At 41.3% G+C, this 13,780-nt stretch overlaps 1 protein-coding gene across 1 annotated transcript in view; it reads left to right on the top strand.

Annotated features, from left to right (window-relative positions):
* LOC138946336 (uncharacterized) overlaps window positions 1-8,268 on the top strand; it is a 40,491-nt gene extending 32,223 nt beyond the window's left edge. Inside the window, exons 10-13 of the mRNA XM_070317893.1 lie at window positions 4,132-4,210; window positions 4,926-5,022; window positions 5,711-5,757; window positions 6,694-8,268. The gene's annotated coding sequence lies outside the window, so the exon portion shown is untranslated. The remainder of the gene's footprint in view (window positions 1-4,131; window positions 4,211-4,925; window positions 5,023-5,710; window positions 5,758-6,693) is intronic.
* The last annotated feature ends 5,512 nt before the right edge of the window (window positions 8,269-13,780 follow it).

Below are 13,780 nucleotides of genomic sequence, written 5' to 3'. Positions count from 1 at the left end.
ATATTCGGGAAACATCGACACTAATCTGGTTAGATCTACACAGTTCCATCTGTCCGATGAGCGTCTACGCTTACGTCATGAGTGACTGCGCACTAAATCAAAGTAAGTTCCATAATGTTCTTTATCCTTCCATTCGATTCCAGTGGTATCTAGCGATCTCCACAACACCTCCCCACCTAAACTGATGCTACTCCTCAAGCATCAACAGCAAAGTCTCTCTGTGGGTTTGCGTGTTCTCTTTGACCGTCTTGGATTGTCTGGTCCATACTCTGGAACGGATGGAGTACCTTTGGGTTTGGTCTGTCTCCGAGTTTGTGGCACAGTTTCCAAGATCTCCATGGGGTGATCTGTTACAAGTTCAGAAACAGTGTCCACTTCCTCACCAGGTTCATTGTCTTCCTCAGTGGTGTAGCGTGGCTGTAGCTGTTCCCAGTGTCGTCTCCATACTGGACCATGAGGAATGACCATGACGTTGAAGCAGCGAGTACCCAGAGACTTCTTGATGACTGCTGGTACCCATCGGGGTTGTTTGTCTCGGCGAGGTCCATGGTACAGAGCATACACAGGATCTCCGGCCTTGTACTGTCTGGTTACCTTGACGACAGCTTTCAAGTCTGGAGTCATCTGAGACTTGGATGCCTCCTTGGATTGCTTGCCCTGAGCGATGTGGGCTGGCGAGGGCAGCAGAGTGTCGATCCTTTCCTTGTGGATTTGGCTGTAGTTCCTTTCTGCAGCCGTGAGAGTCTTGGACACGTTGGCGATTGGGCGCTCGCTTCCATCTGGATAGCGATGAAATAGGACTGCTCCAATTCCAACGTTGGACGCGTCACAAGCTAGTCCCAAAGTCTTGTTTGGATCGAAGTGTACCAGAACTTGATCCGAGGAAAGCACATTTTTCAACTGTTCAAATGCTGCCTGTTCCTCATCTCCCCACTTCCAGGGGTTCGCCTTCTTCGTCAGGCGGTAGAGCGGCTCTGCCATGCTGGCCAGGTTAGGGATGAACTTCCCGTAAAACTGAACTGAGCCCAAGAAAGACTTCAAGCTTGAGACGTCCGTAGGGGCTGGCATTTTCAAAACTGCCTCGACCTTCGATCCTTTGGAGATCCCTTCGGCCGATAAGGTATGTCCAAGGTATTCCACACTGGCTTGTGCGAACTCGCACTTTTCACGACGACATCTGAGTCCTTTGTCGTTCAGACGAGTGAGCAAACGTTCCAGATTGCTCAGGTGGTCGTTGGCGTCCTTCCCGCTGACGAGTATATCATCTTGGAAGACGGCAACACCAGGTAGATCACAGGTCAGGTTTTCCATGATCTCTTGAAAGTAACCAGGTGCTGACTTTATCCCGAAAGGAAGTCGTTGCTGCAGGAGTACCCCACGGTGAGTGCCGAGGGCTAGCCTGCGTTGACTCTCTGGTGCCAGCTTGATCTGGTTGTAGGCATCAGCAAGATCGATCTTGGTGTATCCGAATCCACCTCCTAGCTTCTGCATCAGTTCCTCTGGGAGTGGCAATGGATGACGGTGATCTTCAAGCTGATCATTGATGCCCACTGAGTAGTCACCACAGATCCGTAGCTTGGGCTTCAGGGTGCCCGAGGTTTGTGCCTTACGAATTGGTACCACTGGCGTTCCGTATTCATTGAACTGGACTGGCTTCCAGACTCCTTTGGCGATGCCTTCTTCGTAGCCTTTGGCGAGGTCATCACGAAGAGCGAAAGGTACCGGACGTGCCTTGTGAAAAACCGGCTTCGCATCAGACTTGAACTTCACGTCCAGTTCGAAGTCCTTGAGACATCCCAATTCTTGTTTGAAGAGATTTGGGAATTTATCAGACAGTCTGTGACAATCTCGTTGCAGGGCAGCATAAGGCGCGTTGGAGGTCGCTGGATGCGTAGGTTTTGCACCCTCACTCTTTGCGTGACTCTCTATGCTCCTCAGTCCTAGAGCATTGTCCACAGAAATTCCCAGAGTCTGGATTGCGTTGCGTCCTAGCAGATTCAGATGAGGGATCTTGGTGACGATGTACGGAATTGAGCTTTGCTTACCAGTCACTGGATCCTTGGTTTGGCCCATGAAAGTTCCCAGCACGGGCAGGTCGTGCTTGCTGGCAGATTCGTAACGATGTGTGACGTCATCCAGCTTCGGTTTTCCTAGTTGTCTCCAGACCGGAAGAGAAACAAAATTTCCCGTAGTTGCGGTGTCCAGTTCCATGGTGAACTGTCGGTCCTGGATTGTTATGGGTACATCCAACCTAGGAGTATCTTGGGGAACTTCACCGAGGATCGCGTTGACAAGCTCTGCTTTCGTGACTCTCTTCACGGAAGCCTGGGAATGTCGTTCCCGATTCTGATGTTGCTTTTTTCTACAGACAGCTTCCAAATGTCCTGTGACGTCACAGTATCGGCATTTGGCTGCTTTGTAGGGGCAGTCTGTTGCTTTGTGGGCCTTTCCACATCGGTAGCACTTCCTGTCTGTGGAATTAGACTGCTTGTGGTTCTTTCGTGGACCCGTAGTCTTGTTCTGGTGGACCTTGTTGACTGGCATGGTCTTGGAACCGTAGACAGTTTCCTTGGCAACCTTCGCTGCGTCTTCAGTCTCAATCGCGACTTGGACAGCACGTGCGAAATCCAGCTCTGTGTCCTTGATCTTGAATAGAGCCTTTAAGACAGCCTCATTGTTGACAGAACATATGAATCTCTGTCTCAGAGCTTCGTCTTGTGGGTTTTTGATCGAAGGAAAGTCACAGGTAGCGGCGTCTTGGCGTATGCGCGCTGCTAACTCCTGGAGAGTTTCGCCTGGCTTCCGTTTCATGTCACTCCAGAACTTGAAACGTTCTCGCACTATGAAGAGTTTCGGGTCGAACTGTTCTTTCATGAATTTGACAATTTCGTCCATTGTCAAACTGTTGATGTCCTTGGGCGGATTTTGCTGAGTAGCCATATTTGCCAGTTGTTTGTAGACCGTAGCAGTCTGATTCGTCAAGAAAACTTGAGCCTTGCGCTGCTCCGGCACGGAGTTGGCGACCACAAACGTGCAAAATCTTGACCAGTAGTCAGGCCACAGTTCCGATGTTGCATCAAACGCAACAAAAGATGGGATTGCAGCTGCCTGTGTAGTAATGGGAAAACGTAGATTCGAAGCACTCGGATCGTCGTAGCTTTCCTCCCTGGCAGAAGCTGCGGCACCACTGAACACTTTCATCATCAACTCCATCTGGTGCATGTGTTGCTCCATATCTTCCTTGTGCTGGCGTTGCTGTTGCTCCAACTGCTCCCTTAGAAGCGTTATCAGCTGCTCTGTTTCCGTCATTTTGCAGTAATAAGTCACTCCGAATAGACAAGGGAAGTAACTGTCGACGACGCCAGTTGTCGTGTTTTTCCTTTCGTCACTCTCAGTCGCAAAGGAGACACAACGATATGTGTAGGTTCTGTAGATTTATTAACAGCTGGAACAACGGTGACAATATCTCTCAGCACAGTGTAAGAAAGAACAAGTGCAAGACTGGTAAAGAACAACAATACGTGTGCGCAGCCCTACTTATATAGTTAATGGACATACGAGAATATTCGGGAAACATCGACACTAATCTGGTTAGATCTACACAGTTCCATCTGTCCGATGAGCGTCTACGCTTACGTCATGAGTGACTGCGCACTAAATCAAAGTAAGTTCCATAATGTTCTTTATCCTTCCATTCGATTCCAGTGGTATCTAGCGATCTCCACAACAGAATATTTCATGTGTGAGGGGTATAAGTTATAACTGCAAGTAGCCTACGTTCGCTAATGTAGAGAAATAATTTTGGACTCAAACTTCAAGTTAAATTGTTTCTGCTGTCAGAGCCATCTTTCTGAAGGAACAATATTTTACATGCCACTGGATTGTTGTATATTCCTTCTTATTTTGCAATGACAGGCTCAGCTTTCATTTGATTGTAATGTGTTTCTTATTTGAAGCTTTGTACCATAAAAGCTCTGTAGAAGTGTTGCACTTGTTTTGCAGACTGCATTAGGCGTGGTAGCTATTGCACACACCCACACCCACACCCCCCCCCTGCCTATTTATCTAACATTCCCACCCACACACATACACAGGGTGCTGACAAAGGATTTTTTTTCCATTCTCCTTCAGGCCATCGCTTAATTTCTTGCAGACTGAGGAGCAATGGACGTTTGAGCAGCTCCTAAACCTGGGGCACACAAGCCACAAGGTAAATAAGGTATCAGTATACAAACAATTATGAACAAATGTTTTCCCTTTGATTTTTATCGCATCATTTTTTCATAAAACTCTGTAAATTGTGGCAATTACACATTATGCCAATAACATTATTATGAAGAATTTTTTCATAAAACTCTGTAAATTGTGGCAATTACACATTATGCCAATAACATTATTATGAAGAATGAAGATTTTCAACTTATCATTGAAGAAATGAAATCAAGCATTTTTGTTCATTCTGTATTTGATTATTATTTTTCAGTCTTTGGGTTGGCATAGTGGGTGAAATAAGGGTGAGGAGTGTCGGTTGGTGTTATTTTTTTAGGTCTTGGTGATGTAATATTTTCCCTACGGTATTATTCATGGTTATCATAGTGCAGATTCCAGGGAAACGGTTTTTTGAACAGCCTCTTAAACTGAAAAGCTACAAGGTCAACAACATAAACAGGTTACTGATGTCTCGGGCATTGATGTTTTTAAAAAGATTTGCACAGCAATTTTTGTGTGTGTAAAGAGATAATGAAAATAAAGCATAACAACTTTTATATTTTTGAAGTGGAATTAAATGTTTTCATTTTTTTTATTTTGAAGTGTTTTTGTATGCAGGTTTGATTGGATGGGTGGGGGGTGGTTTTGATGGTTCTGATTTATTATGATGTAAGGGTGTTTTTTTCCTTAATTATTTATTTAATTGGTTTATGCAGACTTCATGGCAGCCACTGACCTGACGATATGACAGCCATGAATATCGAACGCAGAAGGAGAAAAAGAAGAAGACAGTCTAACAGGAAAATAATTCTGGTATGCTCATAATGTCTATGCCAGTTAAAAAAAGTCATGAATTAAAGTTTACCCAGGTTAGACATTAGCATGTCGTAATTGTGACAATGAATGTATCCGTAAACGCACCAAGAGACTTACTTGGAAAAATTGAAGTCATGCATCGTCAATATGACTACAATCACAAACTGAATAAGGGGAAATCATGTCAATTTGGTGGTCTGGATCATCAGCTGTTGCTCATTCGCTATAATGGTCTACTTGACAAAGTCCGTCTTCGTGTGCTTCTTTGTTTCTTTATACCTAGTGTAGACAACATGTAGGCGTTTGCAGACTGTTTATTGTATTGCTGTTGTTTGTTTGTGAGTAAAACTATGGTGTGACCTCAATTGTTTGGAATTTGTTGTGTATGTTCTACTTTGTGTAAGGTGTTTCTCCATGCCCCCAGAAGAACCGACATCATATTAAAACCTTTATACCCTGAAAATACTTGCATACTAGATGTTGTTTCTTATTGTAATGATTGGGGACAGTTCTCTTCACTTCAGTGCTTTTCACGCCTGGTGGCGTGTAGGGCAGCGACAAAGGACGATTGGGGACAGGCAAGCTCTTAAGTTGTGCAAGCCTTCAGAAAACTGTCAAGTCTGATTTGCTAGAACAAGCGATATTAACACGTTATTAAGATGAATATTTGATTAAATATGTGCAGGAACTACTTCAGCAGATTCATATGGCCAGTCTCACAATGCATGGAAGGTGAGTAAATTGAATTATGTCTTTCCCACCTGTTCTGTGTTTAGTGTCAGCCGTGATTGCCTGATGAGAATTTGAAAACATGTTGCTAACTAACATGAACCCAACCATGAAACGTGATGTAGGTGAGTAGCCCATCTAGAAAAACGAACCTGTTCTAATTCCGAATTAGAACAGGTTCTTTTTTCTAGATGGGCTACTCACCTACATCACATTTTATGGTTGGGTTCATGTTAGTTAGCAACATGTTTTCACATAGAAAATGGTGGGCACCTGAACAAATATCTGCACATTACAATGAAATCTTACTTTGTGATATGATGGTTTAATAACCCCCCCACCCCACCCCCCAAGAAGAAGCTCACATAACTACCAACTACACAATTTCATTACAGAATCAAACAATGGGAAGAATCAGGATTCAGCAGTGCTAGGTCGTTGAGGGGAATAGCTATCACTAGGCACTCAGCAATAAATAGTTGAAGTTTTCACGGACATTAACAAAATCCGGTAACCTACGGACAGTAAATTTCACAGGGAAGGGAACAAGAACGTCAAAAATGGAAAAGTATGTTTTTTCTTTCAAACCATTGATAGAGCTTTGAAGCTTCACACAAGTTTTGCAGAGAGAGCACTCGGCCTATTCATTTTTGGCACTAAAACATGCGCGCACACAAAAAGAAAGTTTTTAAAAAGTGGCGCCAATGTATTCTCACACTCACAGCCTTAGAATATTGCAGTTTGTATGTTACCAAATTGAGGCATGATTTTACTCCATGCAATTACCTGACCAAATCTGCGACAGTCGGGCAAACTTCTTACAAGTCGGATTGGGCCTTCAATCAAATACTCAGAAACCAGCAGCTACTTTAAGTAATACTAGTTTTGTTGTTATTTTTTACAGCTTGTACTGAATGTGTTTTTCTTTTATCTCCTCAGAATCGAGTCAGCCAGAGAAAGACCATTGAGAGGGAGAGCGCGCAGTAAAGCATATATGGCATGCACTTCGGTGGACCAGTGCCATCATCTTCATAACAAGAGATGCAGATCTTATTTTCTTATGTTTAAGTATAGCTGTTAGCAAAAGTATTTGACGATTCTTGGGTACGACTTTCGTGTTTTATCCTATTAGCTTGTGCACAGCCCCAAAATCTGTTTTATTTTGATTTATCATTTATAGTTTGAATTTTTTTTTAAATGGAATTAGTCCAAATGTAAATACATCTAAGGTTGCAATATTGTTTTCTTGTATATACCCTTAACACTACCTCTTCGTGTAAACAAAATTTAATTGTAAAAAGAAGTGTTTGTTCAAGGGAGATAATTTGAAGCGAATTTTTTTTTAAATCAGTAAAACTGCGTAGTGACATCCTCAATTAAATAAAAAGAATAAGGAATAAAGGTATACACACAGGTTGTACCCATTTTCTTGATTGCACTGCTTTTAAGTAGAAAGCTTTTTTTCTCAGAATTATTTTACAAATAAAATTCAAGGGAGGCAATTGATATGATGAAAAGGAAGATTTTTTTCTTTTCTTAGAATACTGTACACATTTAGTAAAGTATAATTTACAAGACAAAACACAGGGTTTTTGGTTTTTTTTTCTGTGCCTACTACTTGACAAGAGAACCACGAGATTTGTGCAGATTATTTAAAATGTTCTGTACAGTATATTTTACAACTTAGACAGATCCATACAATATATATAATTTTGTAATAGATGTTTACAATTTGTAGGTATGTTTTTGTTTTAAATCAACAGTTCGGATAGCCACAACAAGTGTGTATGTCTTGTGATTTGAGAGCTTTAGCACTGGATGCTTAGAATCCTCTTGATCATTTACTTCAGTAGGTTAAGCCACCTTCTCCAAAATCTTCTCTCCTATTCTGTGCTTACTACAGTGGGTTTGACAAGAGAACCACGAGATTTGTTTTTGTACATATGTTGCTTTTATTCTGTACATTTTAATATTTTAATCCTATGTGCACATTTTTTTTTAACTGTGTTTTGGTTTTTGTTTTTGTTTTCCTGTATTCAAAGTGTGTATGGAAACCACAACCTGTCACAGCAGTATTATTAATCTGGATCTCCCTGCTAAGAACGTAATTAACAGAACGTGTGCATGTAGCTAAAGAACTTAAAAAGAATTTCTGCTACTTCACTCAAAATACGTCCATCCTCACACTCATATTTTCTTAAAATAATATTTGTTCATACAAACATGTTTGCGAATTATTCAATTTTGCGTAAAATATTCAATTACGATTTCTTTGTGTGTTGCAAAATTATGTAATAAAATATTGCAAGATCAAATTCAAAACAGCAATAAAGCTGCTGACGGCAGAATACCTCTGTTGACTTCTCTATCTGTTGGGTCAAACTATGCCACAGACATGTTTCTTCTAGTAGCTCAATATTACGTGATACAGTCTCAAAGACAGAACAACGCAATAACCTTTTTTTGTGTAGATTCGATTGACTTTTTCCTGAAATAAAATATTCATGAAGCGGATTCTGACTGAGTTAATATATTTCTGGAAAGCTGAACAACGCAATGCGTCTGTGACTGGTGAAGAAGCAGAGCTGGAGCTTTTTGTATTGTTTGTCGTTGGTTTTATTACACACGCACTCACATACGGTCAACAAAATGTTGCATGTTCCTGCTTGACAAACAATTGCCTGCATACATGTGTGCACGTTCGAACGTACGAACATTCATACCTGTGCAAACAATCTGCCACTTCAAGTTCAACACCCAAACCCCACACATTCCTCCAAAAGGAGTCTGAAATATAATACTGGCATTTGTGGTATTGAACGAGGACCGTACCTCAACTTCCATTGTCTAGTGCATGTGGGTCTCATGTTGTACGTGTGAAACCACTTACTTAAAAAAGAAAAAATCTTGTAAGCTTATCGAACAATTATATTCTTAAACAAACTGGTTAGAATAACAGATTTAGGAGAATGCAATGCAAGGAACATCTTTATCTAATTCGGTCGATGCTTAGATCTAGAAAAGCACCCACTTATTCCAGTATAATAGAGAAAAAAATCCAATTGAAAAAGTTCCAGATCTAGACAAGGCAGCACTAGCAGCAATTTTAGCTAGCAAAATCGAACTTGCCCTGCAGTCATGCAAGGTCGAACCACTTTCCCTGCCTAGTGGGGGTTTGGCGGGTAGAGGGCCGGTGCTGGCACACTCGGAGTGAAACGACATGACACCTACTTCGATAGCTTCTCCGGATTTACGTGTACAAACAGCGTCCGGGTTTACCGCTTCGATTCTAAACCCTAGTTTCTCATGTTGGTAATAAACTGGCTATTTGTTTATCAGATGTGTCGTTGTTCCACATTAAATGATGCTAGAATGCAAGGTCGCAATCATTTGGTTATCAAACCAGGTTGTGTTCTTTTTTTTCATCACCTTTTTCCGCGCAAACAGTTTTGCGCCATTTCTTTTGCGCAGACTGGGCGGGACAGGAAGCGGAAGCGCATCCCTATTTCTGATTGGACAATGATGCCGACGCCCACTTGACCCCCACTACAATGTCAAGGTCGGAAAGTCGTGAATAGTAAAGTTGTCGTAGCACGTCCGTCTATGGCAAAAGTGATCCGGGTTCGATTCCCGGCATGGGCGGTCTATTTTTTAAAAAAAATTATATTTAGTCAAGTTTTGACTAAATATTTTAACATCGAGGGGGAATCGAAACGAGGGCCGTGGTGTATGTGCGTGTGTGTGTGTGTGTGTGTGTGTGTAGAGCGATTCAGACTAAACTACTGGACCGATCTTTATGAAATTTGACATGAGAGTTCCTGGGTATGAAATCCCCGAACGTTTTTTTCATTTTTTTGATAAATGTCTTTGATGACGTCATATCCGGCTTTTCGTGAAAGTTGAGGCGGCACTGTCACGCCCTCATTTTTCAACCAAATTGGTTGAATTTTTGGTCAAGTAATCTTCGACGAAGCCCGGACTTCGGTATTACATTTCAGCTTGGTGGCTTAAAAATTAATTAATGACTTTGGTCATTAAAAATCTGAAAATTGTAAAAAAAAATAAAAATTTATTAAACGATCCAAATTTACGTTTACCTTATTCTCCATCATTTGCTGATTCCAAAAACATATAAATATGTTATATTCGGATTAAAAACAAGCTCTGAAAATTAAATATATAAAAATTATTATCAAAATTAAATTGTCCAAATCAATTTAAAAACACTTTCATCTTATTACTTGTCGGTTCCTGATTCCAAAAACATGTAGATATGATATGTTTGGATTAAAAACACGCTCAGAAAGTTAAAACAAAGAGAGGTACAGAAAAGCGTGCTATCCTTCTTAGCGCAACTACTACCCCGCTCTTCTTGTCAATTTCACTGCCTTTGCCATGAGCGGTGGCCTGACGATGCTACGAGTAAAATGGCATTGCGTTCAGTTTCATTCTGTGAGTTCGACAGCTACTTGACTAAATATTGTATTTTCGCCTTACGCGACTTGTTTGTTGTTGTGGTTCTACTCGAGTCCTACCCCAGTATTACTGTTTTCTAGTCATTTTAATGCACTGTGTCGCAAATCTCATAACATGCTCTGTGTTGTGTGTTAATGAATTGCTCACACTCAGGCTCCAGTCCTACTCCAGTATTACTTAATCCGGTAAATAGAGCTTGTCAGTTGTTATACTTTGTTTTCTAGTCATTTTTACTGTTTCGCAAACCATTATAACATGTTTTCCATTATCACAAGCTTTGTAAGGGACGGTACCTGCCATTACAGCAACTTCGAAAATGCCCATGATTGCCTCCCTTACGCCGTTCTTGTACATGCCTGTGTGCATTTAGTAATTGCACTGCATACCCACAGTTACTTTTGTTTGAATACTTTTGAGTTGTGCTTTTGTTCACTCACTTTGCTTACGTCATTCTTCTTGTGTTCTTTTTAAAAAGAAACCGGAGGTAATGTTTGAATATTGTTTTGTTGCTTGCGTTGAATTTTGAAATGTTTCCTAGTCGCGATTCCAGTCTCTTCCTCTGTCCTTACCATCTTCTTTTTTACCATACTTCATGTACTGTATTTTATGTATTCACTATGTGGCTCAAAAGAGCTTTTTGTCAAAATAACAACTGTTCAAGCGCAAACAGCTCTATTTGGGTGCGATTTTTTTGCTTTTTTTTCCATTTGTGTGTGTGCGTGCGCGTGCATGAGTCTGTACTCGTGTGTGTGTGTGTGTGTGTGTGTGTGTGTGTGCGTGTGTGTGTGTGTGTGTGTGTGTGTGTGTGTGTGTGTGTGTGTGTGTAAGAAAGAGAGAGAGAGTGTGTGTGTGTGTGTGTGTGTGTGAATGTGTGTGTGGATTTTCACTGTGATCAAATAAAAGAGAAAGGCCAGTCACCACGCACATCCTCGCATGCAATGTATTTATATAGCAAAGGGAATGCCTGTAATTCACACAGAGCAATCACTTGGTCTTAAACGTGCACAAGACAAAAACTTTCATACTGGGGGAGCGAGCCAGTCTGAAGCGTACTCGGGTCCGGCGCGAGCGTTTTTTATTCATGTCGAGATAGAACTGATGAACGAATATGAAAACCGTATCGTGAGGCTTTGTCAAGAGTTGGTTATTTCATACGTAATCCTACGCACTGTGTGTGTGTGTGTGTGTGTGTGTGTGTGTGTGTGTGTGTGTGTGTGTGTGTGTGTGTGTGTGTGTGTGTGTGTGTGTGTGTGTGTGTGTGTGTGTGTGTGAATGTCTGAGTGTTTTCAAGTTGTGACTGTGTGCGGGTGTGTGTGAGTATGTGTGCGTGTGCGCAGGTGTGTGTGTGTGTGTGTGTCAGAGTGTTTCTGTAACTGTGTGTTTTGTTTGTTGGTGTGTGTGCGTGCGTGTAGTGTGTGTGTGTGTGTGTGTGTGTGTGTGTGTGTGTGTGTGTGTGTGTGTGTGTGTGTGTGTGTGTGTGTGTGAACCTCAGTGCCTGCTTGTTTGCGTGCGTGGCTGTGCGTGTGTGTACAACCAGTGTGTGACTACGTACGTGCGTTTGTAAGTGTGGGATGCGTGCGTGCATGCATGTGTGTGAGTGTGTGTGTTCGTCAGTGTGTGCGTTCGTCAGTGTGTGTGTGTATGTGTGTGTTTGCAAGTTGATATATAATAACATAAATTAATAAGAACGCTGAGGCGTGATTAACCATTCAGGCAAGCGAATGCACGCTGAAATACGTCCGCTTTCCTTTCACCTTCCGAACACACACACACACACACACACACACACACACACACACACACACACACACACACACACACAGGTGCACATAGCCTAGAAAGAGAGTTTTCACTTAACTCATTCGCTGCGCGTCTATATTTCCCTTGTGTTCCCTGCCAACGCGCGATTTAGAGCCATTTTGAAAAAATTATTAAAAATCAACAACACAAGATAACCTTACATACCTTATGTTTTTGCAAAGTTTGGAACTTACTCTTTTAGAAAATATATGAAACATTTGAAAGTACATACCTTTTGTTGTCTTCATATCCAGGCAAAATATCCAATTTGAAGCAAAACAAAAAAACTTTCTACGTCATGGGTTCATCATACACAATGTCATGATCGACACTTGCATTGCCCGAATCATCACCCAAATGATCGTCCATTGGCACAAAATCGTCACCAGAATCTAAAATATCATCTCCACTATCATCATCACTGAGGTCAAGATCAGAACCGTACTGAATAACACGTTCTAGCACTCGTTTTAAGCTACTACGTCTCAGCAGAACGATCCGCCATCTTGGAAAAGTCAAAACACGTGGGTCGCACACCGTCAACAAAATTTTTATTAATCCCAACAATTTAAGGGAAGGAACTGTTTACAGTGAATGGTATCACTGTAGACAGATAGAAGTTCATTGCAGGGGTTGTTTCCCTTGGTCAGCAGGACCGTTTACACCGTTAAAAATTCGTGATATCCGTCGGAACTCAAGTACCGGCACGCAGCCAACGCTAAACACAGGTGTCGGAATTCCAGTTCCGACACGCAGCGAATGAGTTTCACTCAGAACTAGCACTGTATTCTAAAAGTTAATAATGTTTCCTACACTGAGAATACCCATATATATAGTGACCCTCGGTCCGTTTACGTAATACCAGAAAGAAAGATAAATCACACACTATTCATCTGTACGCCTGCCTTTGTATATTTTGGAATCATATATCGATATATGTTATGTTTAACTCTGAAAATGTGCTAAGAGTTAAAGAAAACCATTTTGTGCAAGTTGGGTCTCAGTTGGCATGCTTCAGCGGTATAAGCTCGACCCGTCTCGGTTTACGGGTTTTGGATAGCCAGGTTTTTGTGGTCGTTGGGATTATTGGTTTAAACAGGGTTTTTTTATTCAGTTGCATAAACACAACACCATAATTGAATGTTATTATAAAGGAGCACAACAAGATTTGGTGGTCATAGGGATTATTGAACACAGAATTTGGTGGTCATAGGGATTATTGAACCCAGAATTTGGTGGTCATAGGGATTATTGAACCCAGAATTTGGTGGTCATAGGGATTATTGAACCCAGAATTTGGTGGTCATAGGGATTATTGAACCCAGAATTTGGTGGTCATAGGGATTATTGAACCCAGAATTTGGTGGTCATAGGGATTATTGTACCCAGAATTTGGTGGTCATAGGGATTATTGAACCCAGAATTTGGTGGTCATAGGGATTATTGAACCCAGAATTTGGTGGTCATAGGGATTATTGAACCCAGAATTTGGTGGTCATAGGGATTATTGAACCCAGAATTTTTGTATGGATCCATTAGTTTAAGTTTGATCAAAGGTTTTGATATCACTTTGACGCAACTTGTTTTTCTGTTAAGTTAACGAACACAATTGAGAACGTGTATTTTCTGGACTCAAAAATATAAATAAAATAAACACGTCAAATTAAGCACTTGATTCTAAATTTAAATTAGGCTAATTAGGAGATTAATTTTAATCATGCTTATTCAGACATTAATGTCCACTGGTAAA

Source organism: Littorina saxatilis, linkage group LG13, assembly GCF_037325665.1.
Source record: "Littorina saxatilis isolate snail1 linkage group LG13, US_GU_Lsax_2.0, whole genome shotgun sequence".
NCBI classification, from domain to species: Eukaryota; Metazoa; Mollusca; class Gastropoda; order Littorinimorpha; family Littorinidae; genus Littorina; species Littorina saxatilis.
Note: the sequence above shows the minus strand (reverse complement) of the source record. Positions and strands in the feature narration are given on the sequence as shown.